Here is a 16,393-nt window from a genome sequence, read left to right on the forward strand (position 1 = left end):
TCCGTCCGGTAACACGATAACTTGAGTAAATTTTGAGTTATCTTGATGGAATTTGGTATGTAGGTTCCTGAGCACTCATCTCAGATCGCTGTTTAAAATGAACGATATCGGACTATAACCACGTCCACTTTTTCGATATCGAAAATTTCGAAAAACCGAAAAAGTGCGATAATTCATTACCAAAGACGTATAAAGCGATGATACTGGTGGTGCAACAAAATACAAAAATAAAAGAAAATTTCAAAATGGGCGTGGCTCCGCCCTTTTTCATTTAATTTTTCTAGGATACTTTTAATGCCATAAGTCGAACAAATATTTACCAATCCTTGTGAAATTTGGTAGGGGCTTAGATTCTAGGACGATAACTTATTTCTGTGAAAAAGGACGAAATCGGTTTAAGCCACGCCCAGTTTTTATACACAGTCGACCGTCTGTCCTTCCGCTCGGCCGTTAATACGATAACTTGAGCAAAAATCGATATATCTTTACGAAACTCAGTTCACGTACTTATCTGAACTCACTTTGTATTGGTATAAAAAATCCGAATATGACCACGCCCACTTTTTCGATATCGAAAACTACGAAAAATGATAAAAATTCCATAATTCTATACCAAATACGAACAACTAAGGAAGGCTAAGTTCGGGTGTAACCGAACATTACATACTCAGCTGAGAGCTATGGAGACAAAATAAGGGAAAATCACCATGTCGGAAAATGAACCTAGGGTACCCCTGAAATGTGTTTGTATGACATGTGTATCAAAATGGAAGGTATTAAAGAGTATTTTAAGAGGGAGTAGGCCATAATTCTATAGGTGGACGCCTTTTCGAGATATCGCCATAAAGTTGGACCAGGGGGGACCCTAAAATTTGTTTGTACGATATGGGTATCAAATGAAAGGTATTAATGAGTATTTTAAAAGGGCGTGGGCCTTAGTTCTACAGGCGAACGTTTTTTCAAGATATCGCCGTAAAGGTGGACCAGGGGTGGCTCTAGATTTTGTTTGTACTATATGGGTATCAAATGAAAAGTGTTAATGAGTATTTTAAATGGGAGTGGGCCTTAGTTTTATAGGTGGACGCCTTTTCGAGATATCGCCATAAAGGTGGACCAGGGGTGTCTCTAGAATTTGTTTGTAGGAGATGGGTACCAAATGAAAGGTGTTAATGACTATTTTAAAAGGGAGTGGGCCTTGGTTCTATAGGTGGACGCCTTTTCGAAATATCGCCATAAATGTGAACCAGCATGACTCTGGAATTTATTTGTACGATATGGGCATCAAATTAAAAGTGTTAATGAGTATTTTAAAAGGGCGTGGGCCTTAGTTCTATAGGTGGACGCCTATTCGAGATATCGCCATAAAGGTGGACCGTTGGTGACTCTAGAATTTGTTTGTACGATGTGGGTATCAAATGAAAGGTGTTAATGGGTATTTTAAAAGGGCGTGGGCCTTAGTTCTATAGGTGGACGCCTTTTCGAGATATCGCCATAAAGGTGGACCAGGGGTAACTCTAGAATTTGTTTGTATGATATGGGTATCAAATGAAAGGTGTTAATGAGTATTTTAAAAGGGAGTGGTGGTAGTTTTATATGTGAAGGCGATTTCGAGATGTTGACCAGGGGAACCCAGAACATCATCTTTCGGGTACCGCTAATTTATTTATATATGTAATACCACTAACAGTATTCCTGCCAAGACTCCAATGGCTTTTGATTTCGCCCTGCAGAACTTTTTCATTTTCTTTTACTCATTTGGTAGTTGTCACACCCATTTTGCTAAGTTTTTTTCTAAAGTTATATTTGGCGTCAATAAAACAATCCAGTTACCATGTTTCATCCCTCTTTTCGTATTTGGTATATAATTATGAAATTTTTTTTATATTTCGAACTTTCGATATCGAAAAAATGGGCGACTATGACGGATTTCGGCCATTTTTTACACCAAACACTTTGTATAAAAACTGGGCGTGGCTTCAACCGATTTCGCCCTTTTTAACAGAAAACAGTTATCGTCCTATAATCTAAATCCCTACCAAATTTCGCTAGGATTGGTAAATTTGTGTTCCAATTAAATGGCATTAAAAGTATCCTATACAAATTAAATGAAAAAGGGCGGAGCCACGCCCATTTTGAATTTTTCTTTTATTTTTGCATTTGTTTCACCATATCATTACTGGAGTCGAATGTTTACATAATTTACTTATATACTTTAAAGATATTACCTTTTTTGTTAAAATTTGAATTAAAAAAAAATTTGTTTTAAGTGGGCGTGGTCGTTCTCGGATTTTGCTAATTTTTATTAAGCATACATATAGTAATAGGGGTGACGTTCCTGCCAAATTTCATCATGATATCTTCAACAACTGCCAAAATACAGCTTGCAAAACTTTTAAATTACCTTCTTTTAAAAGTGGGTGGTGCCACGCCCATTGTCTAAAATTTTACTTATTTTCTATTCTGCGTCATAAGCTCAACTCATCTACCAAGTTTAATCGCTTTATCCGTTTTTGGTAATGAATTATCGCACTTTTTCCGTTTTTCGAAATTTTCGATATCGAAAAAGTGGGCGTGGTTATAGTCCCATATCGTTAATTTTAAACAGCGATCTGAGATGAGTGCGCAGGAACCTACATACCTCAAAATTTACTCAAGTTATCGTGTTAACGGACAGACGGACGGACGGACGGACATGGCTCAATCAAATTTTTTTTCGATACTGATAATTTTGATATATGGAAGTCTATATCTATCTCGATTCCTTTATACCTGTACAACCAACCGTTATCCAATCAAAGTTAATATACTCTGTGAGCTCTGCTCAACTGAGTATAAAAAAGGGATGAAACATGGTAATTGGATTGGTTAATTGACGCAAAATATAACTTTAGAAAAAAACTTAGTAAGATGGGTGTGACATCTACCATATTAAGTAGAAGAAAATGAAAAAGTTCTGCAGGGCGAAATAAAAATCCCTTGAAATCTTGGCAGGAATACTGTTCGTGGTATTACATATATAAATAAATTAGCGGTATCCAACAGATGATGTTCTGGGTCACCCTGGTCCACATTTTTGTCGATATCTGGTAAACGCTTTCACATATACAACTACCACCACTCCCTTTTAAAACCCTCATTAATACATTTCATTTGATACCCATATCGTACCAACACATTTTAGAGTCACCACTGGTCCACCTTTATGGCGATATCTCGAAAAGGCGTCCACCTATAGAACTAAGCCCCACTCCCTTTTAAAATTCTTTAACACCTTTCATTTGATACCCATATAGTACAAACATATTGTAACGAATTTACTACAAATCCTCTTATATGCGCTTTTGCTAAGTTCGAATCACTAAACTGTTGAATAAATAACTCCGATATTGAATGATGGAAAAATGGCCTTTATTAAAGTACTTCTCAATAACACTTATACTTTGCAACTAGCTGGCTTAATAAACAAACTGACTGATAGCTTAAGTGAAACTGATCTATTGCCCGACAGATAGCGTGCTTAACTGAAACTGCTTCTAGCGCCTCTATCGCTGGTGCTTTTATACTCTGTCATTTCCTCGTGGCTTCTTCCAGGCGCTTCCAGAATTTACTTACTTACCGCCATATAATTATAATTACAGATGCATGTATATAGCTTCTCATATGCGTGTATTTGTGAGCGACACTTCCACAATTACAATTGCAAACTTTTGGGAGCATCTCAGATAAGCTATCTGTCTGTGTTTGTGCATCTCTTCTCTGCTGCGTGTACGTACATATGTGTAGACATAATGATTTATTCGTTTACTTACATCGTCCCGATCAGACAAATCTCCCGATCTAAACGCTGCTAGCATCTCCAAATGTACCACTCTTCTACTTCGTGGTTTCCTAATGGTTTGTATGCGGTAGATGGTGTCACTGATCTTCTTCACAACTTTGTACAGGCCTTCCCAACTGCGCCGAAATTTAGACGAAAAAAGTTTCCGGTTTCGAGGGTTGTATAGCAGTGCCAAATCTCCCTTCAAGAAACCTTCCGAATTAAAGTTCTTATCATGCCAGTGCTTGATCTTACTACTCATTACCCTGGGCCGTTCCTTCACACTCTGTTGTGAACTACTTCGTAGAGCTTGCGCTTGACGGATTGACTTCGCATAATCAGCATCGTTCCCACGTTTCACAACAGTAGTGCGCTCCGGCTTGAAACTACCCTCACATTTTTTCTGGGAAATTCGTTGCTTCGTTTTTGTGCGTCCATTAGGTTTTATCAATGCCAGTGTTTCTCTTGCAGGTACTTTTGATTTTGCTTTATTTAGCCCATTCGATCTATCAACCTTTACCTTTGACTTTCGTGGTCTTTGTCGAGTCTTCTTCACCAGTAATCGATTACTACTGAACCCTTTCTGCAAACTGAAGTTAAGTGGTATATCCTGGTTCTTATAATGTATCACCCTTCTCTGCATATCGATTTTGATGTCATGGTCAACCAAGAAATCCACTCCCAATATGACTTCATCAACGATCTCCGCCACAACGAATTTGTGTAGAACTGTGACCTTTCCAATCAAGACTTCAGATGACACTTCTCCCTGGACTTGGTTATACTCGCCAGTGACCGTACGCAACCTTGCTCCAGGTAACGTTTTTACTCTCCTGTTGACCAAGTCAGATCGAATTAAGGAATGAGATGCGCCCGTATCTACAGTCAGTACACGTTCTTTGCCATCCACATTCCCTATGACGGTAAGACTGCTCGATTTTCTACCAATTTGTGACACAGATATCACAGGACATTCAATAGTTGGAGATAGCTCTGGATCTCTACATCTTACTCGCTCTTGCTCATCACTCATGCTGTTGCAACCACTAGGATCAAGATCGCAATGACATGCAATGTGACCGGGCTTCCCGCATTTGAAGCATTTGATAACTCTCTCACTCCGCTTTCCCGATCTTTTTAGCGCCTCCAATATTGCGTCTACCCACTCTGGCCTTTCTACTTCCACACGGCGTGCTTTGAAAACTGGCTTACACAGAAGCGCCGCTGTTTCCTGAATCAGAGCTTGTGAAACCGTTTCTGCGAATGTTGGCTTTGGGTTTGCGTATGCGGCTCGCTTCGTTTCGACGTCCCGTATGCCATTTATAAAACTCTGGATTTTTACCCTCTCGGTGTACTCCACGGGTGCGTCCGCATTTGCCAAATGAGCCAATCTTTGAATACCTGAAGCAAACTCCTGCAATGTCTCATTTGCTTTTTGGTAGCGGTTTTGCAACTCAATTTGGAATATCTGTTTTCTATGCTCGATTCCATAACGTCGTCCTACAGCAGCCATCAATGCTTCATAGTTGTTCCGCTCTTCTTCGGGAATCGTCTGTAGGATTTCGGCTGCTGGCCCCTTCAATACCACGAACAGCGCAGCAACTTTATCTTCCGCATTCCAGTTGTTCACTGCTGCGGTCTTCTTAAACTGTAGGTTAAAGGCCTGGAAAGGAACAGAACCGTCAAAGGATGGTGTTTTTACCTTTGGATTACTTGCTGAAACAGCTGGGCGATTAAGTTGCAGCTCCTCTATACGACCTCTCAGTGTTTCAATCTCCACATCGAGTTTATTTTCGAGTTGTACAATTTTTGTATCTTGTGCCTCCAGCTTCGATGATACCTTTATCTCCTGCCCCTCCAGCTGCGAGGATATGCGTGCCTCTTGTGCTTTCAACTGTTCAGCCAACTGAGATGTCATATATGTCTTCTGTTCTTCCAGTTGAGATGACATTTGCGACGACATTTCTGAAATGCGTGTTTCTTGTGCTTCACTCTTCGATGTTATGCGTGTATCCTGCGATTCCAGTTGAGATGCAATACTTGTCTTCTGTTCATCCAGTTGAGATGACATGTTGGTGGATATTTGTGATGACAATTCGAACATTTGTGCCGATATTGCAGCCAATATCATGTTCAGGTCTGTGTTCGTCATTGTCGGCGGTGTTTCTTCCATTTTTGTTGTTTCCTCGCCATCAAGATGAAAGTCATACTCTTTCACGTCAATTACTTCTAATTCCATTGCCTGTCGTAGTCGTTCCTGATGTTCTAGTTTAATGCCGGTTGTATTCAATCTGCTGCTCTCCAACTCCTCCTTCAGTTGCTGGATCTTCAATTCACTTAACTTTGGCATGTCCAAGTTGTATTCGAAGTCTTCGGAATTTATTCCACAATTGCTCTTCTGATACCAATTGTAACGAATTTACTGCAAATCCTCTTATTTGCCCTTTTGCTAAGTTCGAATCACTAAACTGTTGAATAAATAACTCCAATATTGAATAATAGAAAAATGACCTTTATTAAAATACTTTACAATAACACTTATACTTTGCAACTAGATGGCTTAATAACCAAACTGGCTGATAGCTGAAGTGAATCTGATCCATTGCGTGCTTAACTGAAACTGCTTCTAGCGCCTCTACCGCTGGTGTTTTATACTCTGTCATTTCCTCGTGGCATCTTCTAGGCGCTTCCAGAATTTACTTAGTTACCGCCATATAATTATAACTACAGATGCACCTATATAGCTTCTCATATGCGTGTATTGGTGAGCGATACTTCCACAATTACAATCGCATACTTTTGGGAGCATCTCAGATAAGATATCTGCATGTGTTTGTGCACCTCTTCTCTGTTGCGTGTACGTACATATGTGTAGACATAATGATTTATTCGTTTACGTTCATAAAAGTGTAGCAGCTTGCTTCATTGTTGTTTTGGCTTTATTTACTTAGTATCAGTTTAGTGATGGGAGTATCACTTAGTGTCACTAATATTCGTAACTACACAGCTGAGAAATTTGAGAGCTGATGGCAACTAGTAGATTCTGGAAATGGAAGCATCTAGAAGATGCGAACGTTGAAATCAGAGAGTATAAAAGGCAGCAAATGTAGAGACGCTGGAAGTCAGTTTCATTTGAGCTATCAATCAGTTTGGTATTAAGCCAGCTAGTTGCATAGTATAAGTGTTATTGTGAAGTACTTTATTTATTCAACAGTTTAGTGATTCGAACTTAGTAGAAGATTGCAAATAAGGGAAATTGCAAGTAAATTTGTTACAATATTTTCAACAGTTTCAGGAAAAATTAAGTTTTAAATTACGAAGATACTGGGAGTTTACTAAAAAATAAATAATAGTTTAAAAAAACTAAAAACACGCTTTTATAGCAAACCGGACTAAAAAATAGAAAATAAATTTCAATTAAAAAGAGTTTATATAACAGTAGTAGAAGGCTAAACAATCGTTTATAGTTAATCCCCTCAAAATAAAATTATAATAAAATTTAAGTTATTAACAGAATAATTTAATTCAGAGTAAAAAGCGTGGGGTGCATTTGACTATATTTCATATCTTTCCTCTCAGATAGTTGCCAATAGAATGATTGTAACATTCAATATCAAGCACCCCACACTTTTTACTGTGAATTTAATTATTCTGTTAATAACTTAAATTTTATAATAATTTTATTTTGAGGTGATTAACTATAAACGATTGTTTAACCTTCTACTACTGCTATATAAACTCTTTTTAATTGAAATTTATTTTCTATTTTTTAGTTCGGTTTGCTATAAAAGCGTGTTTTTTTAGTTTTTTTAAACTATTATTTATTTTTAATTTTTTAGTTCAAATAATTTTAAAAGTTTTAGTCGAGAGTGATGAAACCTCGAAACGCCACGGTCCATGGATGAATCCAACCCCACGGCACCGAAAAGGGCCAAGACGCAGGGAGGCTGGATGCGGTCTCTCGCCGAAATTGCCAAGGGTCGGCAGATCAAACCTATGGCCATTCAAAGTGGTAATAAGGCCAATTGACCTTATGGCCGTTGACCATATGTCACCACACCATCACAATAATGCATTGTCATCGAGCCGTGATAAGTGTGCAAAGTTTCTATCAAACTTATGGCCATTCAAAGTGGTAATAAGGCCAATTGACCTTATGCCCGTTTGCCTTATTTTACCACACCATCACATTAATGCATTGTCATCGACCCTTGATACGTGTGCAAAGTTTCAATCAAATTTATGGCCATTCAAAGTGGTAATAAGGCCAATTGACCTTATGGCCGTTGACCTTATGTCAACACACCATCATATTAATGCATTGTCATCGAGCCTTGATATGTGTGCAAAGTTTCAATCAAACTGATGGCCATTCAAAGTGGTAATAAGGCCAATTGACCTTATGGCCGTTGACCTTATGTCAAAACACCATCATATTAATGCATTGTCATCGAGCCTTGATATATGTGCAAAGTTTCAATCAAACTTATGGCCATTCAAAGTGGTAATAAGTTCAATTGACCTTTTGGCCGTTGACCTTATGTCACCACACCATCACATTAAGAACTTTTTAATCGGTCCTTGATACGTGTGCAAAGTTTCAAATTAATCAGACTTCTAGAAACCGGTGAAACAGGCTCAAAGATTCCGCTACATACAGGCCAAGCTAATAAAAGCGTGTTAAAAAAGGGCTCCAGTATGCTCTTTCGTATATGTGCTATGCATCCACTTCTATCATTAATAAAGGAATGCGTTTTTCGCAATATGTGCAAGGTTTCAAATCTATGGCCATTCGGGGTGGTCATAAGTTCAATTGACCTTATGTCCGTTAACCTTATGTCAACCCACCATCACATTATTGCATTTTCATCGAGCCTTGATACGTGTGCAAAGTTTCAATCAAACTTATGGCCATTCAAAGTGGTAATAAGGCCAATTGACCTTATAGCCGTTGACCTTATGTTACCACACCATCACATTAATGCATTGTCATCGACCATTGATACGTGTGCAAAGTTTCAATTAAACTTATGGCCATTCAAAGTGGTAATAAGGCCAATTGACATTATGGACGTTGACCTTATGTCAACACACCATCATATTAATGCATTGTCATCGAGCCTTGATTTGTGTGCAAAGTTTCAATCAAACTTATGGCCATTCAAAGTGGTAATAAGGCCAATTGACCTTATGGCCGTTGACCTTATGTCACCATACCATCACATTAATGCATTGTCATCGGTCCTTGATACGTACGCAAAGTTTCAAATTAATCAGACTTCTAGAAACCGGTGAAAATTAAGCTCAAAGATTCCGCTACATACAGGCCAAGCTAATAAAAGCGTGTTAATTACTTGAAACATACTCAAATCACATATATTATTAATAAGGGATAAATTCCAGAACTCTACTTTGAGGCAGTAATTACAGTCCTTAACTGGTGCCGCTCGATTGCTTTTAACTAAAGGGCCTGTGACATACGAAGAGTTGAAAGCGAATTTGTTAAAAGAGTTTGGCCATTCCGTTTCCCGTCAAGAAATCTACAAAGCTTTACAGCACCGCCGAAAGAAAATTGATGAAACCGTGCGAAGTATATTTTAGAAATGGAAGCGATTGATCGCGGTAGTGATGTATCGGAATATGAGTTGGTTGCATTCGTTTTACATGGTTCAGAAGATCGTACAATGGACTATGCATTATTTTGTAATCCAAAGAGTATCACCGATTTGAAAGAGGCTGCTAACATGGCAGAGCATTGTAAAGCAGTGCGAAGGCAGTCACCTAATATACAAAGTTACAACAAAAACAAAGTTCCGATCGAAATTTCAGCTGTTAATAATCGTTGCTACAATCGCTCCAAATTTGGTCATCTTAAATATGATTGTCCATATGAAGTTCGTTCAAAGGGTGTATGTTTTAATTGTTGGAAACTGCGGCATGATCACAAGGCTTGTACTAATCCGAAATATGTTCAGCGTTTGAAGAAGACAGTAGCTACAGTAATGCAAACTAACGATGTACAAACGGGGAATTTTATTAATTTTGTAAATGAGGTAAGTGTTGCATTTCTTAATAATGAAGGTATGTGTACAAAAACAACGAACCTTAAATCCATTTTTGATACAGGAAGCCCCATAAACCTTATTCGGATGTCTGAAACGTCGTTTAAAGAAAAAAATAAATAATTTAATACCTCATATTGCGGTTTGGGTAACACGCAAATAAGAACATATGGAACTATTTATTGTAGCATTAAATATAAAAACCACAATTATAAAACGATATTTTTTGTAGTACCAGATAATTTTCTTCCAGTCCCCATTCTTTTGGGACGGAAATGTCTAAAAAATCTTAATATTTTTCTTTGTTATGAAATCCAAAATATGAATAATTAAAAGTGGAAGTAAAACAAATTCGTCTCTTTGTACATATGAACCTGCGTTAATGACAGAGGTTAATAAGTCACTTGCGATTGAAAACAAAAATTTTAGCAATTCTCGTATATCAGAGAAAATAGACAGATTTAAAGGAAATATTGAATTTGAAACATCTTTGGGAACTGAGATATTTGCGTTAATGACCATTGATACTAATAGTGCCCATGATGCATTTGATATAAACCCTCAGTTAGGTAGTGAAATGATTACACATATTAGAAATATAATTATCAATAATTATATTATGGCAGAGACTGACGTTGACCCAATTGATTACAAGATGACTATTAAATTAACAAGTGAGACTCCCTTTAATTTTGCTGTAGAAGAGCGTGTTGCTTTGCGAGAAATTATACGCGATCTTTTAAAAAAAGGTATCATCAGGCCAAGTGACTCACCATATGCATCACCGATTGTGATGGTTAAGAAGAAAAATGGTGATTTTCGTAAATGCGTGGATTATCGGACATTAAACAAATTTACTTTAAAAGATAATTTCCCAATACCCTTAATTGAAGACTGTTTAGAATATTTTGCGGGAAAAAAATTTTACTCTTCTTTAGACTTACGGAACGGGTTTTTCCATATTAATGTGAGTGAGAAGTCGAAAAAATATACCTCGTTTGTAACACCCGATGGCCAGTTTGAATATAATAGGGTATCTTTTGGATTGAAAAATGGACCATCAGTTTTCCAGCGTTATATACGTCGGTGTTTGCAGGACTTGATAGATTCAAAGAAAATTGTAGTATACCTTGATGATATATCCATAGCATCGTACGATTTACAATCACATATAGAATTGCTAACAGAAGTCCTTAAACGTCTTGCTAAGCGTGGATTAGAATTAAACATAGACAAATGTAGTTTTGCTTTTCAGGAGATAAAATATTTGGGTTATTCGATTAACGAGAATGGAATTAAGCCAAGTGATGATCATATTATGTCAATAAAAAATTATCCTATACCCCGAAGTTTAAAAGAGGTTAAAGCTTGCTTAGGACTCTTCTCCTATTTTCGAAAATTTATTCCGAACTACGCGAGGATTGCTAATCCTCTACAAAGTTTACTTAGAAATGGATCAAAATTTGAAATCAACCATCTATGTATTAAAGCTTTTGAAGAACTTAAATCTAAGCTTATGTCAAAGCCAATTCTATCAATTTATAACCCGGATAAAGAGACAGAACTTCATACAGATGCCAGTAAAGTAGGTTTTGGAGCTGTTCTCTTGCAGCGGCAAGAAGATGGAAAATATCATCCGGTATTTTATTTCTCTAAGGCAACACAACCACAAGAGTCACGTCTACATAGTTTTGAGCTGGAGACACTTGCAATAATACATGCGCTAAGAAGATTTGATTGCTATTTACGAGGAAAAGCTTTCAAGGTTGTTACGGATTGTAACGCAGTTACTTTAACTCTTAATAGAAACAAGTAAGGAAGGTTAAGTTCGGGTGTAACCGAACATTACATACTCAGTTCAGAGCTATGGTGGCAACATAAGGGAAAACACCATGTAGGAAAATGAACCGAAGGTAACCCTGGAATGTGTTTGTATGACATGTGTATCAAATGAAAGGTATTGAAGAGTATTTTAAGAGGGAGTGGGCCACAGTTCTATAGGTGGACGCCATTTAGGGATATCGCCATAAAGGTGGATCAGGGTTGACTCTAGAATTTGTTTGTACGATATGGGTATCAAATGAAAGGTGCTAATGAGTATTTTAAAAGGAAGTGATCCTTATTTCCATAGGTGGAGAGATATCGCCATAAAGGTGGACCAGGGGTGATCCTAGAATTTGTTTGTACGATATAGGTATCAAATGAAAGGGGTTAATGAACATTTTAAAAGGGAGTGGGCCTTAGTTCTATAGGTGCACGCCTTTTCGAGATATCGCCATAAAGGTGGACCAGGGGTGACTCTAGAATGCGTTTGTACAATATGGGTACCAAACGAAAGGTGTTAATGAGTATTTCAAAAGGGCGTGGGGTTTAGTTCTACAGGTGGACGCCTTTTCGAGATAGCGCCAGAAAGGTGGACCAGGGGTGACTCTAGAATGTGTTTGTACGATATGGGTATCAAATTAAAGGTATTAATGAAGGTTTTAAAAGGGAGTGGTGGTAGTTGTATAGGTGGTCGCCTTTTCGAGATATCGCCATAAAGGTGGACCAGGGGTGACTCTAGAATGCGTTTGTACAATATGGGTATCAAACGAAAGGTGTTTATGAGTATTTTAAAAGGGCGTGGGGCTTAGTTCTATAGGTGGACGCCTTTTCGAGATATCGGCATAAAGGTGGACCAGGGGTGACTCTAGATTGCGTTTGTACAATATAGGTATCAAACGAGAGGTATTAATGAGTATTTTAAAAGGGAGTGGACCTTAGTTCTATAGGTGGTCGCCTTTTCGAGATATCGCCATAAAGGTGGACCAGGGGTGACTCTAGAATGCGTTTGTACGATATGGGTATCAAATTAAAGGTATTAATGAGGGTTTTAAAAGGGAGTAGTGGTTGTTGTATAGGTGGTCGCCTTTTCGAGATATCGCCATAAAGGTGGACCAGGGGTGACTCTAGAATGCGTTTGTACAATATGGGTATCAAACGAAAGGTGTTTATGAGTATTTTAAGAGGGCGTGGGGCTTAGTTCTATAGGTGGACGCCTTTTCGAGATATCGGCATAAAGGTGGACCAGGGGTGACTCTAGATTGCGTTTGTACAATATAGGTATCAAACGAGAGGTATTAATGAGTATTTTAAAAGGGAGTGGACCTTAGTTCTATAGGTGGGCGCCTTTTCGAAATATCGCCATAAAGGTGGACCAGGGGTGACTCTAGAATATGTTTGTACGATATGGGTATCAAATGAAAGGTGCTAATGAGTATTTTGAAAGGGCGTGGGGCTTAGTTCTATAGGTGGACGCCTTTTCGAGATATCGCCATAAAGGTGGACCAGGGGTGACTCTAGAATGTGTTTGTACGATATGGGTATCAAATTAAAGGTGTTAACGAGGCTTTTAAAAGGGAGCGGCGGTAGTTGTATATGTGAAGGCGTTTTCCAGATATCGACCAAAATGTGGACCAGGGTGACCCAGAACATCATCTGTTGGATACCGCTAATTTATTTATATGCCAAGATTTCAAGGGTTTTTTATTTCGCCCTGCAGGACTTTTTCATTTCATTCTACTTAATGGTAGGTGTCACACCCCTTTTACAAAGTTTTTTTCTAAATTTATATTTTGTGTCAATAAACTAATCCAGATACCATGTTTCATCCCTTTTTTCGTATTTGGTATAGAATTATAGAATTTTTTCGTTTTTCGTAATTTTCGATATCGAAAAAGTGGGCGTGGTCATAGTCCGATTTCGGCCATTTTTTATACCAATAAGTACGTGAACTGAGTTTAGTAAAGATATATCGATTTTTGCTCAAGTTATCGTGTTAAAGGCCGAGCGGAAGGACAGACGGCCGACTATGTATAAAAACTGGGCGTGGCTTCAACCGATTTCGCCCTTTTTCACAGAAATAAGTTATCGTCCCAGAATCTAAGCCCCTATCAAATTTCACAAGAATTGGTTAATTTTTGTTCGACTTATGGCATTAAAAGTATCCTAAACAAATTAAATGAAAAAGGGCGGAGCCACGCCCATTTTGAATTTTTCTTTTATTTTTGCATTTTGTTTCACCATATCATTACTGGAGTTGAATGTTGACATAATTTACTTATATACTGTAAATATATTAAATTTTTTGTTAAAATTTGACTTTAAAAATATGTTTTTTTTTTAAAGTGGGCGTGGTCGATCTCCGATTTTGCTAATTTTTATTAAGCATACATATAGTAATAGGAGTAACGTTCCTGCTAAATTTCATCATGATATCTTCAACGACTGCCAAATTACAGCTTGTAAAACTTTTAAATTACCTTCTTCTAAAAGTGGGCGGTGCCACGCCCATTGTCTAAATTTCACTAATTTTCTATTCTGCGTCATAAGTTCAACTCACCTACCAGGTTTCATAGCTTTATTCGTCTTTGGTAATGAATTATCGCACCTTTTCGGTTTTTCGAAATTTTCGATATCGAAAAAGTGGGCGTGGTTATAGTCCGATATTATTCATTTTAAAAAGCGATCTGAGATGAGTGCTCAGGAACCTATATACCAAATTTCATCAAGATACCTCAAAATTTACTCAAGTTATCGTGTTAACGGACGGACGGACGGACGGACATGGCTCAATCAAATTTTTTTTCGATCCTGATGATTTTGATATATGGAAGTCTATATCTATCTCGATTCCTTTATACCTGTACAACCAACCGTTATCCAATCAAAGTTAATATACTCTGTGAGCTCTGCTCAACTGAGTATAAAAACGTTTGTTCGAAAATAAGTCGTTGGGCACTAGAATTACAAAATTATGACTATAAAATTCAACATCGAAATGGGTTTATAATGGGTCATGTAGATGCCCTCAGTAGATGCCATAATTCAGAGTTCAGTGGAGAACATGCAGAATTAAAACGAACGGCATATTTGACGACAAGAAGCAAGAAAACTTATCCCTATGCAGCAATTTCATCTCCGACGCCTGAGGATAAGCCAGTTAGTAAACAATTAGCACAACCTGAGCTGTCGGATGTGATGTCCTCGGATGAAATCGTTCAGAGTTATAATAATCATACTGAAGAAGAACTTAACGGTATTGCAGATAATATCAAATGTCAAGTAGTTACTCCAGCGGATATGAATGACTTAGACTTCATAATACGAGCACCTCAGAACAGCGACGAACACATTTTAAAACTGCGAGATCGCTTAGAAACGGAAATTGTAGAATATTACAAGTTACAGGACGGTGTAGTTTTTCGACAAAGCAAATCAGGTTTCCTCCAATTATATGTTCCATCGGAAATGGAATCTAATGTAATGCGTCTTATTCATGAAAAAATAGGTAATTTAGGCATAGAAAAGACATATGACGAAATTCGAAAGTTTTACTGGTTTGCAGGTATGAAAGATAAAATTGTAAACTATATAAATAATTGTATTAAATGTATATTGTGTTCCACGCTAGTTCGAATATATGAAAGAAACCTCCATAGTATTGCAAAAGAACCAGTGCCGTTCCATACATTATATGTGGATCATTTTGGATCACTACCTTCAATAGATTCGCAACGCAAGCATATATTTGTTGTTATTGATGCATTTACGAAATTTGTAAAGTTATTCGCCGTTAAATCAACTAGTACGAAGGAAGTAATATCATGTTTAGAAAAGTATTTTACCAGTTATAGTAGACCTAAACGAATAATCAGTGACCGAGGAACGTGTTTTACTTCACTTGATTTTAGTTCTTATCTTTTAAAATTTAATACTGTGCATGTAAAAATTGCAGTTGCTTCAGTTCAGGCTAATGTAGAGGTAGAGAGGGTTAATAGTACATTAAAGAGAATGCTGGCGAAACTAAGTAATCCAATTAATCACGCTGATTGGAGCAAGATGTTAGTCAAAGGCGAATTTTCGTTGAATAACTCCAAACATAGCTCCACAAAGTATACACCATCTCAACTCTTATTCGGGGTTAGCCAACGTGGAACTACCATAGACTATCTCAGTGAACATTTAGAAAATAGACAAAAATCAAGTAATATCAGTCTTAATGAAATTAGATCAGATGCCTCAAATGAAATTCAGAAATCGCAAGAAAGAAATCTTAAGTATTTTCTTCAGAGAAGTAAACCGGCAAAAGCATATGAAAAGGGGGAATTTGTTGTTATAAGAAATATTGACAACACGGTAGGAGTTAACAAAAAACTAATTGAAACTTTCGTAATCCATAAGGTGTTACCAAATGACAGGTACGTCATTAGAGACATTGAAAATTGTCAAATAACTCAGCTCCCATACAATGGTATTGTAGAAGCATCTCATAGGCGCAAGTGGCTTCTTAAATAATCACCTTCCTTAAAAGAAAGCAACACTAATATGATTGTGGGCAATCATAAAGTCAGAATGGCCGAAGTATGAAAGCAAAATAGTAATAAAGTTGAAATAAAAAAAATCTACGTTCCTTCATATGTAAATTACATGTTGCGTTAAGCTAGTATTAGTTGGAAAATAATGTGATGACTGT

General features: G+C 37.4%; 1 protein-coding gene across 4 annotated transcripts in view; it reads left to right on the plus strand.

The window, feature by feature from the left end:
- The window catches only part of LOC137253662 (cuticlin-3), a 194,526-nt gene that overhangs the window by 65,462 nt on the left and 112,671 nt on the right, over positions 1 to 16,393 (plus strand). The window lies entirely within an intron of this gene.

This window comes from Eurosta solidaginis, chromosome 5, assembly GCF_040869045.1.
Source record: "Eurosta solidaginis isolate ZX-2024a chromosome 5, ASM4086904v1, whole genome shotgun sequence".
NCBI lineage: Eukaryota > Metazoa > Arthropoda > Insecta > Diptera > Tephritidae > Eurosta > Eurosta solidaginis.